Source organism: Puma concolor, chromosome D2, assembly GCF_028749965.1.
Source record: "Puma concolor isolate L17-30 chromosome D2, mPumCon1.1.hap2, whole genome shotgun sequence".
In the NCBI taxonomy this organism is placed as follows: domain Eukaryota; kingdom Metazoa; phylum Chordata; class Mammalia; order Carnivora; family Felidae; genus Puma; species Puma concolor.
The window spans coordinates 29,892,224-29,899,389 of NC_141677.1; the positions used below are offsets into that span (position 1 = coordinate 29,892,224).

The following is a 7,166-nucleotide window of genomic DNA, read 5'->3' on the forward strand; positions in this document are numbered from 1 at the left end:
GCAGCGATGGCCGAGTGGTTAAGGCGTTGGACTTGAAATCCAATGGGGTCTCCCCGCGCAGGTTCGAACCCTGCTCGCTGCGGAAGCGGGTGGCTTCCTTTTTCCCTTTTTAAATGTTCACCTTAAAACAATAACCTTTACTTGAACTGGTGCATTTCCCATTCCTGCGAGCTAAATGGCTCACCTACAAAGTTTAATGTGTCAAAAGAAAAACCAATACGTTGCAGTGCTCCAAACATGTATTTACGCTAAAGAGAAAAGTCTTCCTTTGTCGTAGCCGGCAAGGTAATGGTTTCAGAAACTTGGTCTTCAATGTGAAGGCAAGTTCGCGAAATATAAATAAAATAAGGTAAATATTGTCACAATGTTTTGGGCTATCACAGCCCAGACAAGCTATCATATGAAAACTGATGGCGAGTGTGGTAACGGGTTAAATAAGTGATAAGCACAAGGTGGTGAATGAAAGTGTTAAATCGCTATATTGTTCACCAGAAACTAATAGAATATTGTTAACTATCCTGGAATTAAAATAACTTAAGAAAAATAAAATAAAAATAAAACTGATGACAAGGTTAATGCCACCTCTTTTTCAATGCCAGAATCACCTTCAATAGTTGCCCCACTGCATCCAGAAGTGGTATGAATTGAGAAACAATAAAAAAAATTTGAAGTTTGACTTCTATAGCATGATAGTTACATCCACAGAATGGAACACCATGCATGTAGCCACTAAAATGATAGTGATGACATGAGAAGGCCTTCTCAGTTTTGCCAAATCCGAAATGTTGGACAGACTAGAAAACAATATATATAATGATCACATTTTTGTTAAACTATTTATAGAATCATTTTTATGGCAAGAATGGGACAAAAACACTAGGGGCTGGAAAGAAATAATCAAAATGTTAGCACTAATTATTATCTCTGGGTAGTGGAATTTGGAAAGATTTTAATAGTTTTAACAGTTTTTTGCTTAACATTGTAAAATGTGTGTATTATTTACAAAGAAATTTGTGTGGGTGGGTGGCTCAGTCGGTTAAGCGTCCGGCTTCGGCTCAGGTCATGATCTCATAGTCCTGACTTCAAGCCCCGCCTCCGGCTCTGTGCTGACAGCTCAGATCCTGGAGCCTGTTTTGGATTCTGTGTCTCCCTCTCTCTCTGACTCTCCCCTGTTCATTCTCTGTCTCTCTCTGTCTCAAAAGTAAAATAAACATTAAAAAATAATAATAAAAAGAAACTTGTGAAGTTAGTCTTTAAAACCATACACATCCTCTCTTTCTCCCTTTCACCCACTGTCACAATCTCCTCCCCACCCCACGATTTCCAGGTGTTCTTATGGAGTTCTCTAACACCTCAATGCTAGGGATGGTTTTCTGGGGTACCTGAAGTAGATTCCACCCACATAGCCCCCATCCCATTTGACACTTATCTCATCATATACATTCAGCACATTCACATCTTCAGTCCATCCTCTCTTCCCAATTCCACCTCTTCTGGCCCCACGAAGTCACTTATAAATGGCTGTATTGGTTTCCTAGCTGGTCTCCTTCCCTCTTTCAGTCAGGATCACATTCTGCTGAAAAAAAAAAACAAAAACAAAAAAAACAGAAAATCCAACTCTAGTGACTTAAACACATAGGGACTTGTCTCAAGAAATCTGGGAGTGGGCAGTTCTCAAATGAAACAGGGAGCAGCACTCTTTCCATCTTTCTGTCCTGCCATTTAATACATTGACCTTGTCCCCTACTTGTTGTCTCATCATCCTAAGATGGTTGCTGTACCTCCAGAGCTCACATCTGTGTTCAGCTAGGAAGGAGAGAGACAGGAACCCTCAGTTTATGTCTCATTTACTTGAACTGTGTAACAAGGCTACTACTAGCTACAAGGAATTCTAGCTGGGTATATAGCTATCCAAATCAAAATTGGAATTTCATTGGTAAGGAAGAAAGATGAATGGATACTGAGCCGGCAACCAACTGTATCTGCCACACCCCTCTAAAAGGAAAGGCAAAACTTGTAGGCATAAAACCTTTGAAACAAGTCCCTTGTCTGCCTTCCTAGCCTTCCTTCTTCTCTCTCCCATCTCCTTTTGAGTTATTAACAGGCCTCCCAACACTGCATTATAGCTCATCATGCCTTTGAAGCTTTCTACATATTCACATACAATTACCTGAAATATCTTTCTCTTGCTTCCATCCTTCTCCCCTCATTAGTAAAAGAAGGTTGTCCATCATTTGAACTCCCTTCCTATTTAGAGGACTTATTCTCTTTTTGAATCCAGTTACAAGGCTGCAATCTACCCTCCTGCCCCATTCCCATTATAGATGCTGAAAAAGCCACGTATTTGCTTTCCAAGACTCCCTTACAGCTGGAGAGGCAGGGTGTTACGTAGGCCCAGACAATCAGATATGCCCACCTGCAACTTTCAATTAGAGCTATTAATACAAAGAAGCAGGGAAGGCAAGGATGCATCCCAGTGGTTAGGAGAGGCCATAATGGCAACCATAGGCATTGCCACAGCAGCAGCACCAAGGCTGCAACTGGGGTTTATAGTTGTTCAGCATCAGTGACAGTATTGTCTATACCAGACTGCCTTTGTGGTGTCAGCCTGAAATGATCTTGGATTTTGCCTAGCCAACTTACTCTTCGCTCATTTTCCAAAAGTGGCTTTGCAGCCTTCCTGGTAATTCTTTGAGCTATTCAGTATTCTTATGGTAAGTTAGTACGTTTTCTGCTTAACTCAGCCCCAGTCATTTTTTTTCTTCCAAATACAAGATTTAGCTTCCCTCCTCACTGCTTCATCACCTAATGGAAACTCACGTTTTCTCTTCAAGTATCTCCTTGTGGATAAAGCATTCCTGCAATCCCCCAGGCTGGCTCATAAGCCCTTTTATATTCTCCTATTCCCTAATATAGCAGGGATCCTATTGAAATGTTTCTGTTGGCCTCTCTTCCCATTAAGTGGTAAATTCCCTGCAAATATATAAGGCGTCATGACTCTTATCTTCATACCCCTGCCTAACACAGGCCATGATCTCAGGGTGCTTGGGTTCAAGCCCTGCACTGGGCTCTGTGCTGACAGTGCAGGGCCTACTTGGGATTCTCTCTCTGCTCCTTCCTCACTTGTGTTCTCTCTCTCTCTGTCTCTCTCAAAATAAAAAAATAAAAAATTTTTTTAAAAAAAAATAAAATTCACAAAACAAAGTAAGTACTTAACAAATTTTTGATGAAGGACTGAATAAATATACAAGTAAGCACACAAAACCACCTCCACCCCAAGAATGCCCCATGAAAGGGGATGAAGGGGTCAATAGCCATTTTCCTTTTGAAAGTCATTATCCTTTGCCTTAGTATGAATTAATTTAATATACAGTATCCTCCTCACAGTATATTTTTAATTTAAGAAGACAGAAAATAGTACCCCAACAAGGTACCCTTCCTTCCCTTCCCATTGCCTTCCCTTCTCTTATTTTTTCCTCACCTTTTTCTTTTTCTCCCAGTCCCTTGTCTTATAGTGCTGAAAGGGCAGATTGAGCCAGGAGGCAAGCACACGTACATTTTCATCTCTGTGGGTCAACTCCCATTCCCATCTTCCTAAACGGGGTTCACTTTCACCCTGGCATTCCTATAACCCATTTTCAGCTCTCTCCATGGTAAGCAAAAGAAAATCTATGGAATATTTTACAGGGAAGATGTGGACAAGGTTCTGCAATGTACTTCTCAGAGGAAGGATGCTACCTCAACTCCTCTTTCATGTTTCTCTACTCCAGAGTCCTCCTACCTCCTCACCTTCCTGTGCATCTCCTAGAGCCTGCTTTTTCCAGTCCAGCCTCACAAGGTACATGATCTTGAAGACTGCCCCTCAGGACCGCTACTTTTTCAATCTTTTATGCTACAGAGCAATTCCCTGTGCATTGGCTTCAGTATGCCCAGCAATCAAAGAGGCTCCCCTTCAAAGTCAGAGGAGGTTATAAATATGACACTGAAGTCTCCTTTTTACCCAAATATTTCTCTACCCACTTCTATGAATAAAAGAGAAATCCTTCAACTTCCCAGAATTCAAAGGTTTTAAATGTAAATAGACTAAAGTGAACTTTTTTCAAATTGTGATCTGTTAGCAAATGTGGAACTCATAATCTTCCCTTCCCTTCCAAATCCATGTCCTTCTCTATGTTTATGTTCTTCACCCAGTTTGTGGCATCTCCAACCATGGAGCAGGACACACCCACTTGGAATCACCCCGATACTGCCTATCCTTTACCACATTTCCTATCCAACCCAAATACAACTGAGTTTACCCCTAAATATGCTCAAAATCTACTTTGTTCCAAATCTACCACTACCACACGGTCTAAATCAACATGACCTCTCACCTCCACTACATCTCAGCCTCCTGTCTTCCCCCATCCACTCTTCCTCCCTTTCAATCTGTTGTCCATAAAATAAAATTTTCTTCAAGATGTGCATTTGAGCTTATAAACCTCCTCCTGTAAACCCTTCTGGGGATTCCCATATGCTCTTAACAATACAGACTTGGGGTGCCTGGGTGGCAGTTGATTTCAGCTCGGGTCATTATCTAGTGGTTTGTGGGATCAAGCCCTGCATGGGGCTCTACACTGACAGCACGGAACCCACTTGGGATTGTCTCTCCTTTCCTTCCTCTCTCACTCTCTCTCAAAATAAATAAATAAACATTAAAATAAAATTCAGACTAAAATCCTTAGCATGAATCCATGTCTCCCAATGATCCAGCCAGCATACCTATTGGGCTTCTCCCATCCATTCTCCAGCCAGATGTATTGTCCTTTCTTTTAGTTCTTGAAGGAACCAAACTCTTCCCCAGATTAGGAATTTTACACATATTCCAATGTCATCCTCCCCTTTAAACTTGTCAGGTTCCCTTCTTACATGATTTCACAACACTTATCATACTCTGTAATACACTAGTATGAATATTTGCTTGATTTCCCCTTGTGTGAACGTTGTGTGGGGTGTGTGTCTGTGTGTGTGTGTTCATTTAACCACTAGATCTCCTTATCTTATACTTAGTGGGCCCTCAATAAATAATTTTGTTGAATGAATTTTGTGGTTGGGAAAGTCAGAGAACAAGAGGCCTCAGAATACCTGAAACAGTGGGAGATAGAGTCTCCAATGAGGGTAGGTAGACTCTGTTTTCCTTCAACTTTGAGAGATGAATCAAAACCGTGCCTGAGGAGATTTGTGCCCTGACTACCTAAATCAGCAGGAATATTGCAGCTGAACCACCTGATATATTGCAGTACTGTTTAGTGTGATTTATGAAGCTGTTATTTTGTTTTAACACATCATGTTCATTGTAAAGGAGTTTCATCCCCAGAGGTTTCATTAATAGAGGCATTGTTGTGTAGTGAGACAGTGAAAAAGGGATTAAGAGATCGGGCTGGCCTAGGACATGTGTGAAGCTTGTATCCTAAGTCCTGTCTGGTTTGGACAAGCCCCCCATGTCCACTTTTGGAGGCCTTATACCCCCAAGACCACATGGTCTTAGGCCCTCTCTACATACTAGAATACAAATGACTAATAGAGATAGCTGAGTCTTAGCCCCTGCAGAATTAGAGAGACAGAAGCTCTGATACTAGAAATTTCAGATGACTGTTTGAGAAACTGATAGAAAAAACTTAGAGCTTTCAGCTCTTGTTCTAACAACTAGTTTTCCTCCCAACCTACACGAAGTTGATCAGTCAACTTCACTCAAGCTAATAGACTGGATGTCATGGAAAACGAGTTATTTCAATTTCCTTCCCACTCTCCCTGACATCCAGGTTTCCCAGAGGTCTGGGGACACTCTTTCAGGGACTGGACTCTGAGGCCTCAAGACAGGATGTGATAGATTTACCTTCACTACTTTGTATGGCACTGGACTGACCCCAGAGGCATGAGAGAGCAAGGCTAGGTCTCCTTTGGCATCTCTAGGCCATTCAGAAGACTCTAGTAACAGAAAACATGACCCATAAGCTTTATGCTCTTTCAACTCTCTGATGCTTGAGGTCAGAGATAGAGAAGAGTCACGGATTGGTAAGCTTCTTACTCAGGTACTGAGGTAGGGCACAGCCCCAACCTGGTTACTTCATAAATCCCCTGGTCCCACACAAGGGATCTTAAAGCCCTTTGTCCTTTCATACCATGTTTCTCCCCAAACACATTTAGGGAATATGTTTCCCTCCCAAACATATTCATCTGAGACAAGATTCTCAGAGTATTTATCCAGGGAGGAGACTTTAGAAACATTTTATGTGAAAACACAAGTCATATGAGTACATAGAATGTCCATATAAAAGGTACGTATCTTCCCAGATGTTAAGCCACATACGTCAGTGGAGACAAACTATTAGTGCTTTGAAATAATGTGTGTTAGGATGTTGGAGCACAGAAATGCCACACTTACTTTTTGTACATGTTTCTCCAGTGCAGAGATCAGCAAACGTTCTATAAGATGTCAGCTTGTAAATATTTTAGGCTTTGTAGGCTATGTAGTTTCTGTTGTAACTACTCAACTCTGCCTTTGTAGCATGAAAGAAGCCTTGAACAAATGAGTGTGGTCATGTTCCAATAGAACTTCATTTTCAAGAACAGGTAGCAGGCTGGAGTTGGCCCACAGACCAGAGAATTCATCCTAGTATAATGAAAAAGATCTTTCCAAGTTATAAATGTTAATATATGGTTAATTGGGACTCTGCTAAGAGGCTAGTTAACAGATCTATGAAATCTTAAGATACCAAAAAAAGACATCAAGAGGCAAAGCTGGGAGTGAATGTTTTCTAAGATCATTTTATCTCAATACATCAGAACAGCCCAGAAGCTTCCAGAATTCCCTCCCATACATTGTGCTTATATATTTCACTGAGAGAAATATATAAGGTGCAGTGAGACTGATAAGGTGCAGTGAGACTGCACCTTATCTGATAAGGTGCAGACCCTGGTAATGCTTGCTCATGTTCTCTTTCTATAGTTTGCAACATAGGCTACTACTGCTCTGAAAATAGGAAGTACTGTATCTATATCTTCTGTTATAAACAAAACCCTTCACCTTAGGGTGTGATTTGAGCATCTTAAGGTGTGATGAATACACATTAGCAGATTTATTTGTAAAGTGCCTTGAGGGAGTGGGAAGAACAGAGACTTTGAAG

The 7,166-nt window shown here is 41.1% G+C and overlaps 1 non-coding gene across 1 annotated transcript; it reads left to right on the forward strand.

The window, feature by feature from the left end:
- TRNAS-UGA (transfer RNA serine (anticodon UGA)) lies at positions 1-82 on the forward strand. The gene has a single exon. It is a non-coding gene; the product is annotated as a tRNA-Ser (tRNA).
- The last annotated feature ends 7,084 nt before the right edge of the window (positions 83-7,166 follow it).